A 15,798-nucleotide genomic window follows, 5' to 3' on the forward strand; every position below is an offset into this window, starting at 1 on the left:
TACCCCTATCCCTAATTCCCATTTTCCCAAATCCTAACTATAAATCCCCAAACCCTAATTGCTATCCCTAAATCTTACATATCATTCCCTAATCCCCTGTTTCCCAAACAAAACCCTGTCCTAACAGCCCCAAAATCCCTCATACTCTCTCCCTCCACGGTCCCTCATATACTTTTCCCTTGGTGGCAGAAAATTAACAACATCATAAATCTCCTACTACTCATCAAGAAAACACACCCACTAGCAAACAATGGAGTCTGATCCTTCATATGACCGTGAGGAAGAGACACACAGTGACTCTCCAACAAAAATACATGCACCAAGGAGACCTCATAAGGGTGGCAAACATATACAAGAGGACCTACCACACTTGTCGAGCTGCAGGCCTGTCCTCTCGCTATCACATGCTTCCAACACCAGTCCTACTATGAGTTCTGTGAGATGGTTGCTAGTGTCCTGTATCATCATGAGTTGGCCCGGTTGTTTGTGCTTCATTTACATAATGGTCAAGCCACTCTAGCTGGTATAACATTCACTTTAACACCATAGTCTATTTCTCTAGCAATCGACATTCCTAATATTGGAGAGCAATGGAATAAGAGGCAACAAATTGATAGGGAACACTATGAACCATACATCAAGCTCGGTTATTTGAGACAACTCAGCAGAGTGTTTCCCTTTCGATACCTGAAAGACTCATATGCTCCCTTGATGAAACTGATAATGAAATATTTCAGCTGTGAGGGCCGGTTTTCTCGCCTATTCTCGCCTATATGCCTATCATATCAAGTTGTTGATGCACTTTACCAGGGTGAGAATGATGAATCTCCCCTACTTCATGTACTGAAACATTGAGAAGATGACCACCCTAGTACAACAAAATACTCCTCAGTAGCAGTTCAACAGTATATAATGCTCTCATCAAAATTGTGGTCATGCACAGCTTGGTTTGTAGGGCATCTCATGGAAGGATTTCATTTCTCATGAGTTCTTCGCAGCTCCTTAGGTACCTCCAAAGACTTTTCATGAGGTAGGTGGACCTTCTCATCAGCATGAGGGTCATGAGACATAGACCACTAGTGTGCCGGTGTTTGTCACCTATCAGAAGGGCACTAGACGGTTATTTGCAGCAGCAAAGCGAGTATTATCTCCACCCGGGGTGGAAGGGGTCTCACTTCCTTCATCATCACAGCAGGTTCAGGACAAGGGAAAGAGGCCATTACATGGTGAGGGGCCTTTATATGAGCAGGAGACTGATTTCATTCTCATTGAGGGTGATGATACTGAGTTGGGCCCACAAAGCTCAAATCTCAAAGAAGTCATCCAAGAGCAACAAGCGGACATCAATGCTTTTTCCCTCAACTTTGAAAGAGTCGAGTGGATAATAAAGTACCTGAAGCAAAGAAACAAGCAGCTTGAGGATCAGCAAGTGATTATGGAGTTGCAAAACATACGAGAAAACCGCCAAGCTGCCAAAAGAAGGAAGGTGAAGCTCACATCACTTGAGCAAGAAATCAATGCCGATCGAGAATCATGGCTTGAAAGAGCTAATATCCATTTAGAGAGGAGGTTGAAGAAATCCACCAATGAGAAGAATATGTTGAGAAACATGGCATATCATTATTTGTCAAGGAATGTGGTGTGCTAAGCTAGAATCAGGAGCTTGAAGGCAAAATTGAAGAAGAGATTGAGGAGGAAAAAAGCACAAGATAAAATTCAGATCTTGGCTGATGCTTCCTTGGACCAACACAACACTTTATGGAGAGTATTCAGCCCAAATTTCAAAAATTTTGGGACACTTTTTGCATTTTTGAAATTTTTGGGCTAAAACATAGAATTTTCTGCCCTATGCGCCGTGCCACCTGGTGCTCGCTTTTTATGGGAGCCTAAAAATGACAAAAAATCAGAATTTTTGGATTTGGCACGAAAAAATATGCTTGCCTACCAATGGCCAAGAAATTTTGATAGGTTTTGAGCCCTCAAAAAGGTCAAAAACACCCAAAAATGACCTTACTGCCCCTATTTTGACACACAGCAAGCAGTGTTGGGAGAACTTAGTTTTGGAGTAGTAAATGGAGGCCAAATTCAAAAATTCCACTTGGGCTGGAAAGTAGACAGGCATCCCTTTCCAAAAAGCACACTTGGAGTTAATTCGGACACCGGAAAGGCCTCCAAAGGTGGCTGCAAACAGGTACTACGCATAGAGAATTCAGCGCGGCGCATAGGGGAAATTTTGCTCAGTTTGACCAAGTATACTCTGTTTTTCGCCTAGTTCTTGACAGTTTGACTTTCCTCTTTATTAATGTCAAAATTATGATGTAATTTAATTTAAATTGATGGATCTTGATGTAATTATGTCAAATTTTCACTTATTGAGGTAGATTCATCCATGAACAGTGAGTTTGCAACTGAATGAATCAGTTCCCTAGTTTTTAGTGGCATGTTGTTCCACTCCCTGATTTGTAGTTCTCAATTTAGAATTAGTTGGAATAGCTCCTAAACTCATGAGCTCGACCCCTAGAGGCTAGGATGAGTTTTTTTTTGCCTATATCTTATGTTTTTTCAGTCATTAGCATGGTTGGACTTTTGGGAAAGCTTGGAGCTTATTGTATACTGATTTTAGCAGTTTTGGCTAAGGAATAGACCAGTGGTTTGCAACACTCTTTGGGATTCATGTGACATGATGCTTTGATATTGTGTTTCCTTCTATAAATTGTAAGTTTATATGTGTTTTATGTATGCCATTATCTCTCTTGCTTCTTCTTAACTAAAACAAACAAGGATAAAGGTTGAATCCATTGAAATTGCAGTGCTCTACCTAGGGTTTGCTTAGTTATTGATGTTTTCAGCTGTTTGAAGAGGACCCTTGAGGTTTTCTTGCCCTCTTCAACTCCTCATCTGTCTAAATCTTTCCATTTCATTCAATTTGAAGTATCAAATCACATTCCTATCTTTCCCTATTGAGACCTCTGCAAAACTAAGCCTCATTCCCAAGACCCAAAAACTGCCTTTCCATTTGAGCCAACAAAACATCTTCAAACTCAATCAAGCCCTTTTGTACAAATACCTAGCCTTAATCAGTCTTAATTCAAGTCATCTCAAGCCTCATCGATCATTTTTGCTGAGATTGACAGGAGAGAGCCCTCTCCCGACCTGGTAGGGCTAGCTACCAGGTTAAGCTTGGTTTGATGTTACCCTAGATCCTACCTTTCTCAGCCTGAGGTAGATTTAGGCACTAACATAAGGTCCACATATCAAGGGGAAAGCCCATAATGATAATATCAAGAGGTCCAAATGGGAGAGCTTGACCATATCAACAACAACCAATATCCAACTCGTTGTTCTCGAAGTTTCTAGTGCATGAAACATCTCCTCTGGTTTGGGAAAACCTACTAGAAGAGGTTCAACGTGGTTTTTTATATCAAAACCTATGTTGACAACACTAGGGTAAAGAAAAGAAACCTTCCATCAACACGAGCATATAGTGGAACAAAATGCCCTAGCCCTAAAAATTAGGGTTTTAGCTAACAATCTTCATAATTGACTCAAGGAAGTTTTCCTTTGGTTCTTCAGGGAGGGTTTGGTTTGTATATCATGATGAATATGCTGCAGAGTTGTCAATGTTTTGGCACTTTGGGATATGGAACAAGAAGTGAACATGAGGTGTGAAAAAAATACTCTTTAACAAGGAACCCAATTGGAGACATCAAAAAAACATTTTTTATGGGGTCAGAACAACTCCGAAAGTTCAATACCTGAAAAACTGCTAAAAATAGTAAATTGTGCTATAATCAAGGAAAATGACGAAACCAGTTGGAGGTACAGGTGGAATAGGTGGGTGGCCACCAATATCCACCTCGATTAGTCCTCCCCCATTAGTAATAAATGTTCCGCATTGCATGTAGAGCCTCCATGAGTTCAGGAAATTTCTGTTGAACATGGTCCCTAGTGAGCCACTTGCCCTCGTGAAGGAGTTGGCCTGCTTAGAAAACTTGATATAGTTGGATCCTCTATTGGTTAGTGTTCTTGATATTTGTGTCCATGATCGTATCAGTCGTGGCACATTCGATAGAATTTAGATTGAGCGCTATTGGTGTCATCTTCTCATTACTCAGTAATGTATGATGTGTCCAACAATGGAGGAAATTATGGCCACAGGAGATCGACATTGAATACTGGGTGCAGGCTAATGAAGGGTGGAATGTTGAGCCCAAAATAATTGTCTCCAATAGCCTTAGTGATGGTGTAAGGCCCATATCAGAGTAGGAGAAGCTTTTAGTGGACCTTAGTGAGGCGCTCCTTCTGCAAATGTAGGCAAACTTTGTCGCCCACATAGAACTTGTGTGGCACCCGATGTTGATCATGACATTGTTTACACTTAGCATTAGATATATCCAATATGTCATGGAACTACTAGCAGATGTGATGAATGTGTTCAATGAAGTTGGTATCTCTGTCAGCATCTGACTAGACATGAGATGAATTTTCCTGTGTAGCTGCAAGTGGTATGGAAACATCAATGGAACATATTAGCTAGAATCCCAACCCCACTTGAAAGGGGTTGTGTCCAGTTGATTTTTGGAGAGATCTATTGGAGGTGTGCTAGAAATAGGGTAGGATTTCATCCCATGTGTGTGGATGCTTCAAGTTTTACATGCGTAGGATGTGCATGACCATTGTAGCAACCCTGATAAAAAATTCCATGTAATAAAATTATTAAAGGAGAAATAATAACCAAGGTCATGTGACACATATTTCAAGTTGAATGTTGGGAAAAAACATCCAAATGTGGGTGTTCATTTTGTTTATTATGGCTAAGGGAAATTGGCAAAGGCAATGGAAGAGGCTTTGTAAAGGGATGAGGCATTAATTGCCATTTTATTTTAGAAAATAATGTAAATTAGGAGAAAAAGAAGGTTAAAGGTCACATGTTTCATGTGAGGAGGAAAATGAAGTAAAATAATGGAAGTTTTAAGAAAATAGAGGTCTCATTAATAAAAAGGCTTCGAAGGATCAGTTGGTATTTTAGTAAACGAGGATTACATGACTAAGTTCCTGGATTTATTTAAGTATGTAGCATATATTAAGGATGAGAAGTCCAAATTTCAAATACTTTTTAGTGGATTTCCATTAGCATTTAGAGATTAGATTGATTATGTGAGCCTCGGTCACTTGAATAAGTCATTGGGAAATTGAAGCATTTTTATGAGCAATCAAAGTGAAAGACAAAATCTCAGTAATGTTGGAAACAGAAAGACAAAGATAAAGGCAAATGGTAGCTGAAAAGAACAAGGCCTCAGGATGCAAGTGAGAAAGAAAAAGTTGCACCTTACAAGAAGTTTAATAGGTCACAACATGGAGGGTAGCAGGATAAAGGTTATGGTACATGATGGTAGCAGTATTGGACATGTGGTAAGGAGCATATTAAGAGGGATTCTCAACAAAATCACAGTGGTAGGTCTCATATCTATAGTGCACATGAGGTGCAGATAGTTGGGGATGTTGGGCAGAGAATTCCTCTTATCTATGCAAAATTAGATAATAGGAAGGAAGATCATCAGACATCTATTATTGAGATGGACAATAAGCTTTGTGATCAAGTTTTTTTTGTTTTTATTGACCCTGTATCTAATTATAGTTATGTTAATCCTGACCTGGTGGATAAGTGTGGTTTGGATAAATGAGTGCATGCAAAATATTGGCTAGTGCAGTTGGCTATAGGTACAAATAAAATAGTTCATCATTGGGTAAGATATTTTGGTATGCCTATATCAGCACATTTGAATGTTCTTCGATTGAAACCATACAGTGTGTTGTTAGGTATGGAGTGGTTGTATCTTCATAGGACCAAGGTGAATTTTTATAACAAGGCCATTGAGTGCTTAGATGAAAATGGAGAACAAAGAAGCTTGCGGGGTAAGAAGAAGGAAACATCAGTTAGGATGGTGACAACTATGTAGGCAAAGCACAATCACTAAAAAGGGTGTGTGCCATTTGCAGTACATATTTTTAGTGATAAAGGCAAGGATGTTGCGGATGTGGAGGTATTAAGAAGGTACCCAATCTTACATCAATTTCAGGATGTGTTTCCAACATAGATTTCAAAGTTGTCACCTCATAGAGAAGTGGACTTTTCCATTGATTTAGTACCAGGGGCAACACCAACATCAAAGGCGTTGCACAGGATGAGCACTCCAGAGTTAGTAGAGTTGAAGTTTTAGTTGAAGGAAATGATTGACGAGGGATACATTAGGCCAATGTTGGATGTGAACAAGAAGGATGGTACTCTTAGGTTATGTATTGATCACAGGAAGTTGAACAAGGTAACCATCAAGAATAGGTATCTGTTGCAGAGGATTGATGACTTGTTTGATCAGTTGAAGGGAGAATAAGTGTTCTGAAAGATCAATCTGATATCCAGATATCACTAGGTATGCATCAAGGAAGAGGACATTTACAAGACAACTGTCATGACCAGTTATGGGAATTATGAGTTTGTTTTCGTTCCATTTGGTTTGTCTAATCCTCTAGCTATTTTTATGTGCTTGATGAATAGTGTATTGTGTCCTTATCTTGATAAGTTTGTTATTGTATTCATTGATGACATATTGATATATTCTAAAACAGAGAAAGAGCACATCGAGCACTTAGTAACAGTGTTGATATTATTGATATAGCATCAATTGTATGCCAATCTTAGAAAATGTAGTTTCTTCTAGACAGAGGTACATTACTTGGGACATGTTGTTCCAAGGAGGGCATAATAATAGATCCAGAGAAGATAAGGGCTATCATGGTTCAACAATCTCCTCCCACATTTACCCAATTTAATCGGTCCACTGGAGTAAATATTTGATGAGAGGATAATATGATGTGATTCAACTCCCCATGCACAATTAAGGAAGTGGAACTAACAAAACAAAACCATTCTAACCTTCCACACATGCTACAAAATATTCAGGCACCAACCAACCCTTCTAGGTGACCAACCCCTGAGATGACTTGACATTTGACTAATATGGACCCTCAATCGCTCCCATGACAAGCCATGCATGTGACTAAGGCCTTCGAGTTGCTCCCACAACAAGGCATGCTAGTGACTGTGGGCTTTTCTAGCTAGTTCTAAGACAGCGACCTCGGATTTTGAGCCACTTTTTTAGGGCTAGGTCTCAAGCCCCTGCCCAGAACTTCATGAAACTTTCATAAATGATAAGTAACAATGGAATAAAGCTACTAATGAAATCATTGGTACAATTACTTGATCTAACCTCTACTATTCATGATAGGCATTTCATCAAAGATGTCACAACTGAAATCTACAGCTCATAACAACAAATTTGAGCTTATGGGTCTCATACTTATCCGAGTTTCGTAAAGAAGCATTGATGCCTTATCACAATAGCTTCAATATCATATATTAGGTCATATATTCATTGTACATTAATCTTCTAATAAAAAAATGATGAGAGCCATACATCATTTTTTTCATAAAACATACTCATAACCAACATATAATGAACAGAAATAACAAGGATATAGCAACCATAAGAATCAAATATGAACCAATACATTTACACATGAAATACCAAGGAGAAAGAGCTCTTATTAATGAATGCATAAGACAACCAGGTATAGGACTTCCATGAACCACTCGACCATAGATTGGGCTGAACCAAATCTTTCTTTCAAACAATCACCCCCATGGAATATTCCAAGCATGAATGTGGGACTTACAAAAAAACCAACTAGGGCTTCCCCAAGCTTTACCATACATCCCACCAAGGAATTCCTACGGACAAACCCTCATTAATACAACCAGGCTTTACTGCAATCCCCACCGGATCACTGGGCCCCAAACAAGCATGGATGCCTTCGAATATGTCAACCTAAATCGTGAGGAATTTTTCTCTGTCAACACTAGACCCTAAAAAAACATGGATGCCTTTCAATCTATCCACCTAAACTGTGTGTAATTTGTCTATCTCAACCTCTCAACTTTACCATGTATCCTTCCATTATCGTTCAAGGGATTCCTAGGTCTACAAGGTCTCCACCCTATGTGATTTTCCGTGTATCCTACCATTACCGATCAAGGGATTCCTAGGCCCAATAAAGGGAATTCACCTCTAAGCTTTATCACATATCCCATCCCAGGATTCCTAGGCTCAATCGAGGTGTTCACAACCAGGATCTACGTGTATCCCATCTTGAGATTCCTAGGCCTTTTGAATCATTCTTAGACCACCCCACTCATCTTCGAGTCCATCAAACAATCCATATCAACCAAAACAAGAGAACTCCATCACATCATGGCTATCCGGAAATGACAAGGTAACGATGAAGAACATTGTCACACCTGGAAAAACCCTTGCTAATGACACTAAGAGAACCAAGAACAGACATGCATGTACCATGCATGCCACCTCTAGCAATGAAATCACACATGAAAATCAATACATGCAAGTAATCTTGTTGTAGATGCTTGATGTTGCTCTTCCTTGATTTATCTTTTCTTCCCTTTGACTTCTTTGTCCTTCCTTTGCTTCCCTTGATCCAATGCTAGAGCGCTCCAAGAATTCTCTAAGTATTAAAGAGTTTGAGAGAGAGAGAGTAGAAAGGGAGAGCTACAAAAATGAACTGACAAAAAGGTACCAACTAATCCTCATAAGCCTTTTTATTAATGAGGCTTCTATTTTATTCAATTTTCCATTATTTTCCTTCATTTTTCTCCTCACATGCAACCTGTGACCTTTCACCTTTATTTTCATAAATAAAATTGCAATTAATGCCTCATACTTTTTCAAAGCCTTTTCCTTTTCCAATTCCCTTAGCCATAATAAACTAAATGAACACCCACACTAGGATGTTTTTCCTAACATTCCGCTTGGAATACATGTCCCATGACCTTGTTTATTATTTTTCCTTTATTAACTTTATGAAATGGAATTTTGACCAGGGTTGTTACACATGGAGTGGGAAGCTCCTAACAATGTGGATGAGGTAAAATCAATCCTATGCGATAGATACCTATTTTTGATGGTTACCTTGTTCAACTTCCTGTGATCAATACATAACCTAAGAGTACCATCCTTCTTGTTCATATCCAACACTGACCTAATGTATCCCTCGCTCAATCATTTCCTTCAACTAAAACTTCAACTCTTCTAACTCTAGAGTGCTCATCCTGTGTAGTACCTTTGATGTTGGTGTTGCCCCTGGTACTAAATCAATGGAAAAGTGCACTTCTCTATGAGGTGACAACTTTGAAATCTCTGTTGGAAACACATCCTGAAATTGATGTAAGATTGGGTACCTTCTTAATACCTCCATCTCAAGGTGAAAGAATAACACTAGTATATCTTCGAATGATATGGGTTATGTGTTGTGCTCAACATCTAGTAAAGTCTTTATCGGTCATAGTGTGATGAAGCAATGGGTTTGGGTTTCCATGCCCATGTTGTCAAAGTATATCGATACAAGTGATGAAAAAACATATGTTCAATTCCCTGGAACATATCTTATTTTCATTACTTGTCCAGGATAAATCCATGGCCATAGTTGAGAAACGTAATCAAAAGAAAATAAATATGTAGTTTATTTAAACAAATGTGGCATGAGCAGAAAACATATGCACCAAATTACAAAATGTGAAAGTCAAAGTTCTGTATAAAAGTTTTAAATTAAAAAAATTTCAAACAGTTGCTAGGAAGTTTAACGAATGCAACTGCCCAGCACTCATCCAATGGCCATTCGAGGAGGGTCGAAGCCATCCATCAATATGAAGAGATCTATAAAAGAAAACAGGGACTTTGAAGAAGGGATCCCTGATTTTTCATACCCAAATGTTGCCCGATTATTGAGCAAAGACCTGACGAGTTAGTGAGGGTTTTCATTTTCTTTTTGTTTCAATCTATTTTCATGCTTAGATTTTTGCTAATATGATGTCATTGTTGGACCTTAACATATGGCACTGCACCATACTCTGATTGTTACCACTGCATGCGATAGCATCTTCGTTCTCTCTTAGGGGCTTACTGTGGCCTTGTTGTGATCCTTTTACCCCACGAGAGGAATCTTACAGTGTCTGACTCAATGTTTCTTCCTCTTTAACTCTATCTCGGGATTTCTACCCATCCCTTCTATCACCTACTTTTGGAGTTGAGAGCAATGCAAAAATTCAACCAAAGCTAGAAGGAAGGGCTTGAAATCTATGTTACTAGAAACCAAAATGGGGAAATGAAATGAGAAACGACAACAAGATGAGAAACGGAGTTTGGAGATTTCACATTTAAGAAATGAGGAGAGAGAAGAAAAAGACAAATATGAAACATACAACCAAGCATTTGTTCCACATTCAAGAAACGAGGAGAGAGAAAAAAACAAGAAAAATATGAAACATAAAACCAAGCATTCATCATTAAGCTCATAGGCTTTAGCTACTCACATTGGCCATTCCTTAATACTTATAGTGATCAACAAAGCTTCCATTTCTCACATATGCCATTCTTGAATACCCATGTTTGATCCTCTAGGCTGGCAAATACAATAGTGAAGAAACACTTGGCACCGAATTCAAGTTTGATTTAGCCTTTGCATTTTCCGAATGAGTACATGATCCCACATACATTGTATATATTCTTGGATGTGACATGAGTGGACCTCAAATTTGGGATCTATTGTATCATTTTCCACATAGTTATTGGGTTATTGTTTTCATGGTTGGGTAACAAGATGGTGGATATTGAGTTGATCTCCATTGGATATAGAGCCAAAAATTGAGGGTTATCTCGAACTATTGCCACTTGCAAAACCATAAATACTACAACATGTGTTTGAAGACAACATCTAAAGAGAAAACTTTCAAAAATTTATCTTTAATCCATTATAATAGAAAACTAATCTTTATAATAATAAAAATAATATATTTTAAAAGCATAGTTGAACTAGATATTAAATTGCTAGTTTGTGAGAAAAAAAATTAACTAAAATATTTAACTACTAATTTATAAAAATATATATATAATATCTATACACATTACTAATCTATAAAAGAGATTTGATCCCTTTAGGGTGTTGGTACATTCAAAATTAAGATGGATCTAGGCTAGTATATATTATTTACCATAATTATTGTTAAAGTGTATAATGGCTATCTCATATTTGTATTTGCATTGATTAAATTATTATTATATGTAGTCATGTTTTATATTAATTATTGTAATGCATCATATATATGGTTTTGTATAGTAAATTTATTTTATGTTAAATTTTAATAGTTAAATTTAGATATTTTTTCTTGATATTAGTTATTTTTTTATTAATTTTCTTTTTATTCTGTTGGATCCATTAAAATTTGTTATCTGAGTCAATGTTTCCAATTAACAACTGTGGTTGATCAATATAAATAAGTGAAATAAATTATTAAATTGTGATTTTTTTTAATTTCTACATAGTTAAATATTATATATAAATATCACTTGTGGTTATAACATACCAACCCATTCATTTTTAGTTGTTAAATATGATTACGTTAAAATAACTATAAAAAAAAATTTATAACCCATGGTTAGAACTTACCAAACCATTCTTTTTTAGTCATTTGTTTATGTTAAAATAACTTTTGAAAAAATGTTATGGCCAATAGTTTTTATAGTCCATGGTTTTATACTTTACATGAAAAAATGTTATGGCCAATAGTTTTGTTATAGTCCATGGTTTTATACTTTACATTCATTTAATTTGCTAGTTCTTGCACATGGTTTTGTTAGATTCCATGGTTTTGTATTTAATATTTATTTAATTTATTAGTTTTTTTCTCACCAATTTTCTTTCATAAATTAACTTACCAAACCATTCTTTTTTAGTCATTTGTTTATGTTAAAATAACTTTTGAAAAAATGTTATGGCCAATAGTTTTGTTATATTCCATGGTTTTATACTTTACATTCATTTAATTTGCTAGTTCTTGCACATGGTTTTGTTAGATTCCATGGTTTTGTATTTAATATTTATCTAATTTATTAGTTTTTTTCTCACCAGTTTTCTTTCATAAATTAAAACAAGATAGAGAGATCTTGAAGTCTTGAAAAGAAATGTCATAATCTAGGTATTTTATTCTAGGCCCCTCTTAATATATTTTTGGTTGTTAGATTTTTGTGCCAAGAAACCCTTTGCACGTAGGGATTATGTTATTATATTTGACATTTTAACTAAGTCAAAATAAAACAAAATCAAATCAAATAAAAAAAATTAAAAAACATAAAATTCTCGTGTGCATAGTTTTTTCTTGCCCATCGTTTTTTCCCATGGTACTCCTAATCCATGGTTTTTGTCCATGGTATTTTTGTGCAATGTAGCCTATTCAAAGGCTAATAACTAAAGCAACCTAGATCCATTTTAATTGTGGATCAAGCGTTGAGAGGATCAAATCTCTTCACTTAAATAGGTTTATAGCTCAAGAGAGTGGGAGAGAGAGAGAGAGATTTGATCTCCCTTATGCTCGAGAGAGATAGATCTACACTGGTTATTTATAAATGAAGAGGAGTATTTTCTTGTAGTAGTACTCATATTTGTTTTGTATTTAAAATTTATTAAATGATGAATTTCTATTTTGTATTTTGATTTTTGAGACTTGCTTATTTCTATAAATTTACAATTATTTCTATCACTATTTTTATGTAATTATGAAACTTTCCATATTTATCATAGTTGAAATTATGTTTGTATTATAGACATATTAATCAATAGCTTGTTGCTCTTAAGCTTTATTATTGCAAATTACCTAACATGATCTCACTTATCACCGATGAAAAAAGTATTTATGGGATAAAACTATTAATGGGATGGATAATAAATAATTATTATTTTTTATATATTAAGTTAATGTCTTTGGTTGATGATATTTAATATTATAGATAGTCTAATAGTTGATAAAAGTTTCTATAGGATTGTTTTATCAAGATCGTTTTCCAATCATTTGATAGGTTATAAACCAAACCGATGGGAAAAAAATATATTATGTCCCAATGTTTATATAAAATAATTAATTAACTAGAAAAATTAACTAAATTATTTAACTACTAATTTATAAAAATATATATAAAATATCTATATACATTATTAAATAATGAAGCCATACAGGTGAGGAAAATTTTTTGATATAGGAGGAATGACCTATTATAGAGTTTTGTGAATCCAACGTTTCAGACTACTAAGTGAGTCCATCATCAGGGGATGCGTCAATAGATTTTAAGATATTAGTGATGTATGCAGGATCTATATTTCAGAGTATATATATGGGTTATGAAAGGAATATTATAAGAAATTTAGTCGACCTATCTCTAATTAGTTTTTCAGAAGAAAAAGCTGTATAATTATTTATATTATATCTCTGATTAGTTTGTTAATATATATTTTATTTTATTTATTTTTTATTTTTTATTTATTTTTTGTTTTTGAATAATTTTAATTTGATTAAAGATTTACTTAACTCATTGACTTATTTTTAATTTCTATTATTAGAACCTCCGTTTTTTTTATAATGTGAATTTCTATATTATAAATTATGAGAATTTTGATTTTATTTTTTAATAAATAAATAGTGGTGAAATTTGATTAATATAAGAATTATTTTCATATGAGAATTATTATATATATATATATATATATATATATATATTTATTTATTTATTTATTTATTTAATTATTATTAAGGATTCTGGATTAATAATTGAACGTCTTTTATTGAATATTAAACCATTAAGGATTTAGTTAGTTAAATCACTAATTTTATATATATATATATATATATATATATATTCTAGAGTGTTCTAAATTATTTTAATTTGAGTTTTTATCACCCTTTGTTTAATTTAAATCTATATGTTACTTATAATATTATAATTCATCAATTATGATTTTTTTTATTTTTTATTTTTAATAAATGATTAGTAATGAAATAAAATGAGAATTGAGAACTATTTTATTATGAGAAATTTTATGTTTAATAGGATGTTCATTTATTTATTTTTATTATTTTTATTTAACAAGTAATTAATTATTATTAAGGATTCTTGATTTTAGATTAATAAATGAGCTGTCATATGTTGAATTTTAAATCATAAAGGATTTAATTTAGTTAAATCACTAAAATTTTATTAGAATATCTAAATTCTAGTGTGTTCTAAATTATTTTAATTGAGTTTTTACCACCCTTTGTTTAATTTACATCCATATGTTACTTATAATATTATAATTTATAAATTATGATCATAATTTTTATTTTTAATAAATGATTAGTAATGAAATAAAATTAAAATTGAGAAATATTTTATTATGAGAAAATTTTTATGTTGAATAGGATGATCATTTGTTTATTTGCTTATATATTTTTATTATGTTTTATTTACCAAGAGGATGTTAGATAATTTTTATAATGAATGAGAGAGGAGGGAATAAATTATTATAAGGGATATGCGTTAATCATTGATTCTTTAATATTTCAAATAAAGGTTTCCAGGTGTTGCTCAGTTTTAATCGGTCATCCCGGTTCAAATTGTTCTTTCGTTTTTCTATTTCTATTAGTAATTTATAAAAATATATATAAAAAAACCTTATACATTTAAATTTACAATTTGACGGTGAGGAGGAAACTGGACCTAGAGAACAAGCGGCAGAGCTAGGGTTTCACATTGCTGTAGGGGCGGTTCCCCATGGAGGGGCGCAAAGGGGGGAGCTCTTCTCCCTCCTACAGGTAGGTCATTACCAGCCGGGGCAAGAAACCATTGGAATCTGTCAGAGGTCCTTCAGAGGAAGCAAAAAGAAGCATGGAAGAGGAACATGCTTTTACCAAATCAAGGAAGGACAACAGCACCAAAGAGAATGAGGAAGAAAACAAAAAACAAGGAGCAAAAAACAAGGCACATAAGGGGCCATGTAAACCTAAGGCTGACATCACTCCTAGAGTAGTTTTAAATGATCCTCTTTTCCAGGTGCACAGGGATCACATGCGGACCTATGCTATCATTTGCAAATTCATCGGTTTATGACCCACTGAAAAGGCTCTGCAAACATGGATCAAATACCATTGGAAACCAAAAGGAAGCATAAACCTACATCTGGGGTCAAAGGGTTTCTTTACTATGGTATTTACAAATATTGAGGACAAAGACAGAGTGTTTGAAGGAGGGCCCTACTTCTATGCTGCAGCAAGACTCTACATGCAGTCGTGGATGATGAATTTGTACCGGAGCGGGAGACTTTCACCTCGGTCCCAGTCTAGGTAAGACTTTATTCCCTACCTCTTGATTACTAGCAAACAAAATCGTTATCTGCCATAGGAAATAAACTAGGGCATTTTGTCAAAGCTTTTGAGGCCACTAGAAGGGGCAAATACACTTCCTTTGCAAGAATATGTGTGGAGATGGATCTCTCTAGAGCTCTACCGGATGAGGTCATCTTGGAAGTCTTTGATGAAGAATGGGTTCAAACAGTAGATTATGAGCATATACCTTTCAGATGCCGGAAGTGCCATGAACATGGACATCTTTTTAGAGACTGTCCTCTCAGTAAAATCGAGAATAAGAATAAAGCTACTACAATGAAAGATAATGAAGACTTCCACAAAGTGGGATATGGAGGAAAAGGGGGCAAAAGGGTAAAAAAACAACATCAAACAGAAGGGCAACAGGTCAGCCAAAATAAGTTCCATGTAATTGAAGAAGAGAAGGAGATAACGAAAGAAGATCAGGTCATGGAAGGAAGCCCAGGGGAGAAAGAGAAAGAGGTAAATAGTGAAAA

Source organism: Pinus tabuliformis, chromosome 1_2 (genome assembly GCF_031772625.1).
Source record: "Pinus tabuliformis cultivar Carrire ecotype Pingquan chromosome 1_2, CPIR1, whole genome shotgun sequence".
Classification (NCBI taxonomy): domain Eukaryota; kingdom Viridiplantae; phylum Streptophyta; class Pinopsida; order Pinales; family Pinaceae; genus Pinus; species Pinus tabuliformis.